This window comes from Hemibagrus wyckioides, linkage group LG04 (assembly GCF_019097595.1).
Source record: "Hemibagrus wyckioides isolate EC202008001 linkage group LG04, SWU_Hwy_1.0, whole genome shotgun sequence".
NCBI lineage: Eukaryota > Metazoa > Chordata > Actinopteri > Siluriformes > Bagridae > Hemibagrus > Hemibagrus wyckioides.
This window is the reverse complement of record NC_080713.1, coordinates 5,587,656-5,601,198: the sequence shown is the minus strand read 5'-3', so window position 1 is coordinate 5,601,198 and position 13,543 is coordinate 5,587,656.

Sequence of the window (13,543 nt, the reverse complement as noted above, 5' to 3'; positions counted from 1 at the left end):
TTCTGAACCATAGTGCAAACAGTGTTTCTATATCCTCTAGGGTTCTGTAGTGTTTTTTTAATTTATCTGTTATCCCAGTCTTGCATTATTTGTAAGAGATCACAGATACTTTATACATAAATAAGATGAGACAGAAACCTTAGAGAACCTTAGAAGCCTTTATTATCACTACACATACCCAAAAGTTTTGGGACACCCCTCCAATTAATTAAATTCAGGTGTTGTTTTTTTGTTGGACTTGGCCCCTTAGTTCCAGTGAAAGGAACTCTTAATGGTTCAGCATACCAAGACATTTTTGGACAATTTCATGCTCCCAACTTTGTGAGAAAAGTTCCTGTTCCAACATGACTGTGCACCAGTGCACAAAGCAAGACCAATAAAGACATGGATGAGAGAGTTTGGTGTGGAGGAACTTGACTGGCCTGCACAGAGTCCTGACCTCACCCTGATAGAACACCTTTGGGATGAATTAGAGCAGAGACTGTGAGCCAGACCTTCTCGTCTAACATCAGTGTCTGACCTCACAAATGTGCTTTTAGAGGAATGGTCAAAAATTCCCATAAACACACTCCTAAACCTTGTGGAAAGCCTTCCCAGAAGAGTTAAAGCTGTTATAGCTGCAAAGGGTTGGACAACTCCATATTACATTCATGTGCATGTAAAGGCAGACGTCCCAAAACTTTTGACAACATAGTGTACATTACAGCACAGTGGAATTTTTTTTCTTCACATATCCCAGCTGAGGAAGTCGGGGTCAGAGCACAGGGGCAGATATGATCATTGCAAACCATAGCAAATCTTAACAGATAGGGTTAGGGGCCTGGCTCAGCAGCCCAACAGTGGCAGTAAAAAACTAAAATGCATCCTGACAAATAAAAAAAAATATTGAACATGGTCAAATGTATCCAATGTTCTTTTCATAAGAACAAAAAATGTAAAAATATAATAAAGTTTTATTATAAATTTTGGAAATTTCATTTCAGGTGTGCAGTATTCTCAGCATTCAGGTTTTTGTGCATTCTCTACTGTATATCTACCAGTTGAATGCGACAGTTTTACAACTTAAAAAAATACTGGTCTAATCTCACAATGAGAAATACTACAGTATGTAAATGAATCAGAAGCCTGTCTTCTTTTCTCTTTTATCTTCTCATCTCTGACCTTCAGCAAGTAAAGCCTTGGATGTGAAAATGCCCCCCCAGGGTGTCTTTCCCTGTCTCGGCTTTAAAAAGGGATAATTTAATACTTTAACAAAAAATAAAAAAATATATCTCTCACCATCCAGTCGGCAGTTAAGAAAATTTGCATTAAAATCTAATGGCCTGGTGTTTATTGTCTCCTTGCTGTCTAACAAAATGACCCGGAGGTCACGCTTAACTTTTAATAATCGAAAAGTCATGTTAACTTTTAAGAAAATGACATAAAAACAGCCATGTGGATATGACGGCTCCTGAAAACAGACCACACAGAGAGCTCTCTTTTATATTTCTGTACGAAAAAACAACCTTATTAATCATCATTCAGGGTGAATAATTACAAGACATATATCAAAAGAGAGACTTAATATAAACTTTCAGGACAAAATCTCATAGTTTTTAAAGAGCAGTGAATGTAATACAGTCAAAAACCTTGGCAGGGGGATCTGATGCCACAACCATCCATAGCCAGGAGTACAGAAGAGGAAAGCTAGCTATTCCTTTTAGGTGGGAGGGACAACATACTATATCTGTGCTGTCAATCACAGTGATACTAGCCAATCATGGGTTTCTGTGAGCTGGAGTGATGTAAAAGAAGGCAGTTAGCACTTTCCACTTTGAGTGTGTTCAACTATGTTATATGGAGATGTTATTGCATTACATCACATTATTAAGAACTCACTGCCACACTGAAATTCAATCCAGAGCTAAACCTGGAAAAAGAGCCTGAATGATTTTCTAGCATTTATTTTCATCCATATGAAGGAGAAATTCTTTATAGGCTTAATAGTTATAGATCAAATGATAAATATATGTACACAATATTGCCAAAGGTTTGGGACGTCTGCCTTAACATGAACATGAATGTAATATGGAGTTGTCCCGCCCTTTGCAGCTATAACAGCTTCAACATTTCTGTGAATTATTTCCACAAGGTTTAGGAGTGTGTTTATGGGAATTTTTGACCATTCCTCTAGAAGTGCATTTGTGAGGTCAGGCACTGATGTTGGAGGAGAAGGTCTGGCTTGCAGTCTCTGCTCTAATTCATCCCAAAGGTGTTCTATCAGGCTGAGGTCAGGACTCAACAGTTAAGTTCCTCCACACCAGACTCGCTCATCCATGTCTTTATGGACCTTGCTTTGTGCACTGGTGTGCAGTCATGTTGGAACAGGAAGGAGTCATCCCCAAACTGTTCCCACAAAGTCGGGAGCATAAAATTGTCCAAAATGTCCTGGTATGCTGAAGCATTAAGAGTTCCTTTAACTGGAACTAAGGGGCCGAGTCCAACCCCTGAAAAACTGAATCCAATGATTTGGAGGAGTGTCCCAAAACTTTTGGCAATATATGTAGTTTAATGATCTTAAAGCCTAGGACTTATATGGACAACAGTTGGTGGATACACAATCAACACACACCAAGTCTTTGTGTGCTGTAGCAATAGTTGATGTGGAAGAACTTGCACAGACCCCACTGAACACCTTTGGGATGAACTGGAACGCCGACTGCACCCCAGACCTCCTCACCATCCCAATATCAGTGTCTGATCTCACTAAGGGTCTCAATAAAGATTGGAGAAGCAAATGAGGGATACAACTATATTAATACCCAGGGTTTTAAAAGGAGATGTTCACCAAGCATGTATGGGTGCAATGGTCATGCGTCCAGATATATTTGTGTTGAATTTTCCGACATTAAATAAGAAGAAATTTGTCTTTGTTCAAAATAAGCTTGTTATGTCATGGAAAGAACAAGCTAGGGGATCAGAATAGGAAAATAACCAAATTGGGAGCAGGTCAAAGAGGTTTTTAGAGGCTACATTTGATAGGAATTGTATCCCAACACCCAACAGCATTGTTCCATTTTGTATGCAAACATCTTCAGCTGTAACTTGTGTAAATGTTACAGTTCAGATCTTACAGCAGCAGATGGACAGGTTTAAATAGAATCTGCCGTCAGTGAAAAATTCATTGGCCGTGATGGATAGACCATAAACGTCCCCTGGGTTTTAATTTATTTCCTAGTGTTTAATTTATCTCAGTCTTTACGAGCAGCTCACGGTGATTGGGATAATTAGCTGAGTGCTGGTTTACTCAGCTCAGGCTGATCCATGACACCTGCTGCCACATTACTTCCCTCAAGCGCAGGTTTCAGGTGCTGTCTCTGAGCTGCCTTAGCATAAAAATCATAGCTTTGTAAGCAGTGACAGCTTTTTGTTGTTATAAGGTGCGATGGGAATAAGCGAGGAAACTATCAGTGACAAATTCTGCCTGAGAGCATGTGCATCTTTGCATATAACTACGAACGTGATATGAGATTTTCGTTCATTTACGATGATATGCATGCACTTATGCGTTGCATTTACTCATTTCTGCTTTGCATGCCATTATATGAATTGCTCATCCGTTTCTGCTGTCTTTATTCATTCATGTGACTTGTAAACCTCCTCATTTTTCCAGTAAGGGCAAGTCTGTTGGGACGTCTCACCCCTCCTCTCCATCACTCGCCGAATCGACGGTGTAAACATGAGACATTTGCCATGTGTGAAGACTCCTGCTCTCTGAGACTGATTTGACCGATTTGTATCTCCAAGCAAAGTGCAAGGAAAAGGACATGAAAGATAAAAGGATGAGGGAGTGCGGAAATGCATGCGAACTCTGGACATGTCAGAGTGCCGCCCCCTGGTCTCGCTACCGTTCTGTAATTACCCACAATTCCCTGCAGGTTATGCTAATGACCATTGGGCTATTAAGTAGGCTATCTATATGCACAGACTGTAATGGATTTGCTCATTATTTATTGTTAATGTGCAAATGCTCTCTCATGACGAGGGGAAACGAGATGGAGCTGAGTCTTATATGACAAAGAATGTGTGTGTGTGTGTGTGTGTGAGAGAGAGAGAGAGAGAGAGAGAGAGATCACTGCTGGAGTGCACTGAATCATGGCTATCATATCTAACTTTACCACCGCTTGGATTTAATGGAACACAATACAATTAGAAGATAAAATGCAATTAGGTCAAATGCCATGACAGCAACAGTGCAAAAGACACTTGTTGGACATTAAATCAATTTTAATACAAAATTTATGCTACACTGACAAGGGCATTCAGACCCGGTATTCATAAACATAACATCTACAAACATGCATTTAACAGATTCCCTTATCCAGAGCAACTAACATTTATCTCATTTTGTACTTGAATACATTTGTGTGTATATATATATATATATTATTTCATTTATATTTCATTTATATTTATTATTCTTGCAGTCTCTGGCAAAAGAAGTTCCTTGGGGATTAATAAAGCTCTATCTTGTCTTGTCTTATTCAATTCAGTTCTATTCTATTCATTTTTATTCTATTCTATTCTATATTTTATATACTTTTTTATTTCTTTCATTTTATTTCATTTCATTTTATTTCATTTCATTTTATTTCATTTCATTTCATTTCATTTTATTTCATTTTATAGGCAGCACGGTGGTTTAGTGGTTAGCACGTTCACCTCACACCTCCAGTGCTCACTGTGTGTGGAGTTTGCATGTTCTCCCTGTGCTTGGTGGGTTTCCTCCAGGTGCTCCGGTTTCCTCCCACAATCCAAAGACATGCTTCTAGGCTGATTGGAGTCTCTAAATTGCCTGTAGTGTGTGATTGTGTGAGTGAATGTGTGTGTGTGTGTGTGTGTGCCCTGAGATAGGTTGGCACTCCGTCCAGGGTGTATTCTGCCTTGATGCCCGATGACACCTGAGAACCACAGGCTCCCCGTGACCCGAGAATAGATAGGATAAGCGGTACAGACAATGAAATGAAATTTCATTTTATTTTATTAAGCAGTTAAAGGTTAAAAGCCCAGCAATGGAAGCTTGATGATCCTGGGATTTGATCTTCTGATCAGCAGACCAAAGCCTTAACCAATTACATCCTTTAAGTCTTTTTGGATAAATCTCTACAAGCTTATCACATCTATGTTTGGACAGGTTCTCCCATTCTTCTCCTCACAATCTCAAAAACACTGGATGAGGAACTGCTACGTATCTTCATGCCTATCCATTGTTCTATAAAGGTTTGAGTCTCTGCTATTCATAGACGTGTCCCATATCCAGCCCAACATTGTCTTGGCTGTATGATTCATGTTCATGTGCTGAAAGGTGACCCATCAACCTAACCCCTTCTGATACTGTTACACTCTGGAGCATTCAGAACTTGCTGCATTCATGCTTTCTAAAGTTTCACTCAATGAGCAGATGAACCTGGTGGTTTTGCCAGACAGAGCCACAGGAAATGAATTTTTGTCCTATCAGACCTAGGAATCTTTTTCTTCATGATCTTTCTTTAAGTGCCTGTCATATATATGCCTTTGACTCGAGAATGACTTCTATCTAGCCACTCTTCAATAAATGCAGCGTTGATGTAGTAGTTTTTCTAAGACGGTTGTCATTCAGGCCACTTCTCCCATCTCTGTGAAGGACTTACACTGTACTGACACTCTGTTAGAGTGGCCACTGAGACTCTGGTGGTTGGACGATCAATGACATGGTGGTTGGGATGCTGGAAGGTCAATGTCCTGTTTTTAATTCTAAAAGATATGAACTTTAGAAGCAATATGATAGAAACAATGACATCTGTGTTAACAAGAAGTTCATTAATAAAAACACAAAACATTTGAATGATTCCTAGACATGCTCATGAAGCTCCGCCTCCACCATCTCCAAGCGTCTGAATAGTGTCTATAAAATGATTGAAAAAAGATGCATCCAATCACAAACAAGCAAGTCTTCCAAATGGGTTTTCTCAGCATCACATAACATTTTGGCTAAGATCATGGCTTCATGATCCATTGCTGTTGTTGTTTTTTATCATGTTCGACATACAGTATTTTCCAAGTTATTGGTAAGAGTAAAAAAAAAAAAGTAAATAATAATCAATAATAAGCAATAATCAACCAGTGTACCTATAAGAATTCAACCGCCCAGATTTTCACCCACAGCACACTTGTCCTTTCATACGTCCTACACGCCCTCTACGCTTTCTCCGCCTCCATCTCTTTTTTGTTTTTGCACCCTTTGTTGTAAAATCCTGCGGTCTCGGTCTCACCAATGCCTCTCAGATTCCTGCCCATTTGCGCTGAAACCAGAGATGCATTGTGGGTAGCGTGCAGTCGTAAAATGAAAACACGATCCTCTTCCAAGTCTCTTGAGTCATGATAACAGCACAAACCATGCCATCCAACCTACTTCCTTCATAGTACCAGGTTGTGTGTGTGTGTGTGTGTTTTAAATTTGCAGGACACACACACACGGGGTATCAATATTTGATCACAACTGTACCACATCACTTCCATCCATTAACTAGATTTGATTTCCACACACAGGGAACAGAAATGGGGGAGGGGTTGAGTTAGATGAGATAGAGGATGAGCGAGATGAAATGGGCACCATTAACACAATTACCGGTGAAACTATGATGGAAGGAGCTCGTTTCAGAAAAAAAATGGAATCTAAGAGTAATCCTATGAGATATATAGAAATGCACTTGGGTGTATTTTTCATGTGTGGTGTTCAATAACCGTGACAATAACCTTCAGGTATAAATCCGTACTAGTGTTAGGAAAGTAAATACTTCTTTCGTCATCCTACATAGTACCTGTCATCTACCACATTGTTTAAGCCCCATCTTTAATATTTATTAACCGTCACAGCATCCAGAATTGCAGGCATCTCCGTCTGAAGAGTCACTTAAAACTTCTCAGCGCTCTAAACACACATTGAAATACAGATTGAGACCCCATTAATATTTACACTGACTGCGAAGCTGAAGAAATTGAATTGCCAACCTGGCCTTTTACAGTAATATATGCATCCTATCTTCTGCCCATGACACCGCTGCGCTCTCGGGGTGGCGAGCCGTGAATACATTTAAACCAAATTTATGAAAAAGCAACACGCTGAAATGACCGTGAAGGTCATTCTGTAAACGTTGCATCCTGCAATTACATGGCTGTGGAAGTGCTGATTTGTGTATTTGTACGGCAGCGGAATGAGGTTCCTTTGTGGAAAGTCGCTTGTATTAAAAACCTCAGGCTGCAGTTAACTATTTGTGAGTGGGCACAATGTAGCAATTAGCCTCGACGAGCCGGGCTGGACTTGTTGTTTCTCTAAAACGCACAGGCAGTTCAATTGGATTTGGTTTTAGTGAGATTTTCCATATTCAGAATTTTTAATTGATTTAACTGAGAATAAAAAATGCAGCAATTTGATTTTAGTCCATTTAAACTAGTCAATGAAAAGGCTTTCCAATTTTTCCCCAACGTTTTAATTTCCTTCTAAATGGAACGACAGATTCGTTGCCTTGCCATCAGGGCTGGGTGGTTTGGTGGTGCAGACGGTTTCATGGCTGTCTCACAGCTTTAGGGTCCAGGGTTTGATCCTTAGCTCTGTGTGCTGTCTGTTTTGCATATTCTCTTTGTTCTCTGTTTCCTAATGGGATTCTTTCAGGCTTTTTTGGTTTTCTTCACACCGTCCGAAATATTCACTTAGGCAGGGACTGGATATGATAAATTACCCAAGGTAGTGAATAGATGTGACCAAGGTGAATTCTCCCACCTGCAGATTCACTTTGTCCTTGTTCAGCATAGATCGTTTACTTTAGATGAATGATGTGCACTGAGCAGGCATAACATTATGACCGCCTGCCTAATATTGTGTGGGTCCCACTTTTGCTGCCAAAACAGCCCTGAACCATTATGCACTCTGTATTCTGACACCTTTCTATCAGAACCAGCATTAACTTCTTCAGCAGTTTGAGCAACAGTAGCTCGTCTGTTGGATCGGATCACACGGACCAGCCTTCGCTCCCCATGTCCATCAATGAGCCTTGGCCGCCCATGACCCTGTCACCGGTTCACCACTGTTCCTTCCTTGGACCACTTTTGATAGATACTGACCACTGCAGACCGGGAACACCCCACAAGAGCTGCAGTTTTGGAGATGCTCTGATCCAGTGGTCTAGCCATCACAATTTGGTCCTTGTCAAACTCGCTCAAATGCTTACACTTGCCCATTTTTCCTGCTTCTAACATCAACTTTGAGGACAAAATGTTCACTTGCTGCCTAATATATCCCACCCACTAACAGGTGCCATGATGAGGAGATCATCAGTGATATTCACTGTTCATAATGTTATACCTGATCGGTGTATATGGCATAATAAAAGTTCTTGGATGGGTAAAAATGCCATAAGGGTTACACATGTTCTTTACTCTTTTTTTTTTTAGCTTTTTCTTTTTCCCAATTATTCAGCATCATTTATACTTTCCCACCAGTTATGCTATTTTAAAACATGATGGGGGTGTGCTGTTAAAGATAAATAATCAAGTTTTACAATAATGGTAGCACTCAGGGATAATTTCCAAAAACAAAACATCATTTATTCCTGTTATGGCACTGATTCCAAATTTTATTTATTAACCAATCAAAAGGTTTATAATTACCTCTAATGTTGTGGAACATCCGCAAAACAAGTTAGTTCCTGTCAAGCAGCTGATCGAATTTTTCTCTCTTGTGATATTAATAAAGCACAATAGAACCTACAGCTGGTCACTAAGCCCTCTGCTCCTGTAATCCCCGAGGGTCCTACTCGCACGAACCCAGAAATGGGAGGCGGGTTCACTAACAAAGAAGTCGCTAGTGCACCTCTTGAGATCAGGGGAGTGAGGTTTACCGGCACAGCACCTACCACTGGCCTCTGTTACACTCCCATGTCAGAGAACATAGCTACAGACTTATCTCTGGCTGTTACGAAAGTACTGACGTTGGAGACTCCTTCCTTAATTGTTCCATATCAACAATAAGTCAGTTTACGTGGAGTGTTTCTGTTCATGCATGCATTATATTTTAGCATTTTAAAATGTATAAAGATCTATAAGCAGAAATCAGTTCAAAACCGAGGTCCAGATTATTTTAACAAAACAAGAATATTCTCACCTCTGACTCATGCATTACTTCAACAGCACAGCCATGGCTAACTCATTACAATCGCTCGGATAGTTCCAGATTCTTTCCCGGCTACACTGAGTATTGCCCAAGCTGATAGGACTCATAATGTATTCCTGCCCAGTCACTCAGAGCAGCAACGGTTTGTTGCTCCACAGTAGATGAAGTGTAAGTCTGGGTAAATATATACAGCTGGTCTGGATGAGCGGAAAAGCGAACGGCACAGGATGCACGATCTGCTGGCTCCCATTCGAGTTTGTGTCACACACCCAAATTGAATTTGATGATATTCAATACACAAAGGCAAAACAAGCAAGCAGGATCTGAGTCATCTCAGTCTGAGCCATCACGTCCTCATCGCTGTGATAATGCCATGGCTGATACTGAACAGAAGAGCCTGGATTCTCGAGCATGATTGGTCACATAAACAGATTTAAATGCTCATGTAATTGTTAAAGGACTGTTCATTTGTTTTTTTGGAAAGAGTCTCCAGAGCCAGCGTTCTGGGATAAAACTATAACTTAATATTTTCCAACAGAAAGGTCTTTAGGAAGAGGAAAAGAAAAACAGGCTTTCCACAACATTAAACAGAACTATAAATGTTTTTTTAATAAACAGAAACTCATAGAATTTGGAAATTTGCATTATTCCACATCTGTATGCCTTGAAGTGTCTTGTTCCTTAAGAGGAATATAACACTTCATGGTATGCAGATATTAGAAAATAAACAAAGATGGTGTGGAGTGATGGAAATGGATTGCTACTGGATGTTATGCTTTTTAGATACACTTTATTGCCAAAAGTTTTAGGACTTCTGCCTTTACATGCACATGAGTGTAATATGGAGTTGGCCCGCCCTTTGCAGCTATAACAGCTTCAACTCTTCTGGGAAGGCTTTCCACAAGGTTTAGGAGTGTGATTATGGGAATTTTTGATTCATCTAGAAGCGCGTTTGTGAGGTCAGACACTGATACTGGACGGGAAGGTTTGGCTCACAGTCGCTGCTAATTCATCCCAAAGCTTCTATCAGGTTAAGGTCAGGACTCCACACCAAACTCACTCATCCATGTCTTTATGGACCTTGCTTGGTGCACTGGTGTGCAGTCATGTTGGAACAGGAAGGGGTCATCCCCAAACTGTTCCCACAAAGTTGGGAGCATGAAATTGTCCAAAATATCTTGGTATGAAGCTGAAGCATTAAGAGTTCCTTTCACTGGAAGTAAGGGGCCGAGCCCAACCCCTGAATTCAATGATTTGGAGGGGTGTCCCAAAACTTTTGGCAATATAGTGTATTTATAGTTTATATTCAAGATCCTGTGACTGATTAAATGCTACTTTACAGCAGCTACAAACAGTCTTTCATTCACTAGCCTGTTTATTCCTGTCTTGAAACTAATGAACAAAACGTCAGACAACTTATTGTCCATAACAAAGCACTAAAACTGGAGACTCCTTCCATAAATGTTACATAAACGTCTCCTTACAACAAAGTTCACCGTATCAACACTGACACGCTTCGTATTCTGATTTCTAGTAGTATTGGATAACGTGGATCATCAACTTCCTGTGAATGATTTGTTCGAGTCATGTCTGTCAGTGCTGCTGTTACGGAAATAGAATCGACGGCATCTGACTCATCAGATTTGAGAATTTACCAGTGCTGTGGTGTAATTAAAAATAATCAGCTAGCAGATTTTCATTTCAGGCTGTATCACACCATGCTGCCTTTAATTATTTCCCTATAACAGCACACCCAAAGAGCTTTATTCCTCACTTAGCGATCGTCAGAATCCCAAACTTGTATTCTCAGCGGAACAATATATCTATATTATTTCTGTTTCTAGAATATTCTGGCATCAATAAGGCTCAGCTTGCTCTTCGGTCCCTTAGGATTATATTATAAAACCCCCCACACATGCTTAGAAATTAAGATGAGTCTCAGGCATTTAATGAAGACTCTTTACTTTTCCTGCCAGTGGTCAATAACAGCCACCATCAGCACAACCGTCTCGGCTATAGACAAGGCTGATCTCGATAATTAGCAATTAACCTCTTTATGCAGCTCTGCAGAGAGTCGTTCTAAACTCCCTGGACTCCGCCGACAGTGGCGATGCGCCATGTCTGTCTGCCTTGCTTATAAGATTTGGGGCTCTGAAATATAATTAGCACGATCAATGTTTTATGATCTCAGATGTACTTTCATTGTCTCCACCCAGCCAGCGGCATCTGCCGAGGGATTGATGCTTTCCGGCTTGCTTTTTTTCTCTTCCCCCAAATCCACCGTGTGTGCAAGAGACTCTGGGGATTTCTGAAAGGAAAGACACTTGGTTGGAAAATCTGGATAAGGGCTAGAAGTAATAAAAGCCTGATATTGGTTTTATAGGAAAAGTAGATGTAATAGGATTAGTAATAGGATTGCTAGGATTTTCCAATATGTGGAATCTGGGGCAGATGAATCAAGTACTTCATTCACTCCGCTAGAGAAAATCTCTTTTATATCTTGTCAAGTCAGGGTTGAGGGAAGACCGAGCCGGTCCGGCGCGAGGCTTATTCATATACTCCTTCAAGATGTTAGATGCAACTTAGAGTTACATATGGGAGGTGGGAGGAAACTGGAGAACCTGGAGGAAACCCACATGGATATGGGAAGAAAATGTTGAAACATCCCAACTCGAGGTCAAAACCTCTAGAGCGTTGATGTAGCAGCAGTGCTATCGACTCGGTTCCAGACTTCTTTTGAGCAAGACAGAGGCAAACCTAGTGAGAAAAATCTTCCCAGATTTGGTATATAAAAGAAATCTCAAGTTCAGACAGGAAGCCATCATCCTTCACCTACTGCTTCAACAGATTTTTATGAATTAGAGTATTAAAAAGTGAACATAAAAAAAAAAAAAATCCTCAAGGGTTTGGATTTGGAAGTGGTTATGCAGGAAAGATGAATCGGTCATAGGGTTGGAGAAACATATATTAGAATAGTGTAATATCTTATGATGGTGAACTGTATGTCTAAGTAGATGCATTAGGAAGGAGCACAAGGATCCAGAGCACAGGTGCTAAATGTAAAATTCTATAAAATTTGAATTACATTTATTCCATCTGAAGGAACGATGGTGCAGTAGGTAGTGTCGCTGACTCGGAGCTCTAGGATTCCTGGTTTGATTGGTCTGGATTCAAGATAGAATTTACTGAAGATGAATGAACAATTACACCGATCAGGCATACATTATGACCACCTGCCTAATATTGTGTAGGTCCCCCTTTTGCCGCCGAAACAGCCTTGACCCGTCAAAGCATGGACTCCACTAGATCCCTGAAGGTGTTCTGTGGTATCCGGCACCAAGATGTTAGCAGCAGATCCATTAGGTACTGTAAGTTGTGATATGGGGCCTCCATGGATACTTTTGATAGATACTGACCACTGCAGACCGGGAACACCCCACAAGAGCTGCAGTTTTGGAGATGCTCTGATCCAGTCGTCCTAGCCATCACATTTTGGCCCTTCGTCAAACTCTTGTCCATTTTTCCTGTTTCTAACACATCAACTTTGAGGACAAAATGTTGACTTGCTGCCTAATATATCCCACCCACTAACAGGTGCCATGATGAGGAGATACTAAGTCTTATTCACGTCACCTCTCAGTGCTCATAATGTTATGCCTGATCAGTGTACATAGTAACACACATTTAAAAAAGGGCTCTTCCCTCCTTAAAAAAAGCTCTGGTTTGGAACCCTTTCCATCGAGAGCTACTTACTGTAGAAACTTAATGACTTCCTTTACAAGCACAAAGGACTCTCAGAATTCATTTTTCACAGCAATACTTATGCAATCACAACTTGGGTTAATAATTTGGTTGTTGCTTTTTCCCTCTTTCGCTAGTATGAGCAATTTTGTGTTGAGTCATGACACATTCATCCATTTCAATGCAGAAAGGCTCACTGGGACTGGGTGGTGGGGGGTGAATACTTACGCAAAGCATCACTATAAGCATTTCTACATACTGGAAATATAACTACATTTGTGTTTATTACTAATATACCAAAGTGTGTTACAGTATTTTTTTTTTTTTTTAGTGGAACACAAGTTGGCCAGTTGGTTGCTCAGTTGTTTCTCAGCCAGCTGTGTGTTTCTGGGTCATTAGATCACGCAGAAGATATGCGACACGTGGAGCCGCTCATGATCCGAAGCATGTGTGAAGCATGGTAATACGGGAATTCAAGCTGAAAGTGGAAGATGCACGTATTATTCATAGTAAAATTTTGTTTTAAAATGTCTTAAATTGTAAATATGCATAATCTGTCCACTTATGGTCACTTATCAAATGAATCAAACGCTATATAGACCATTAAACTCAAGC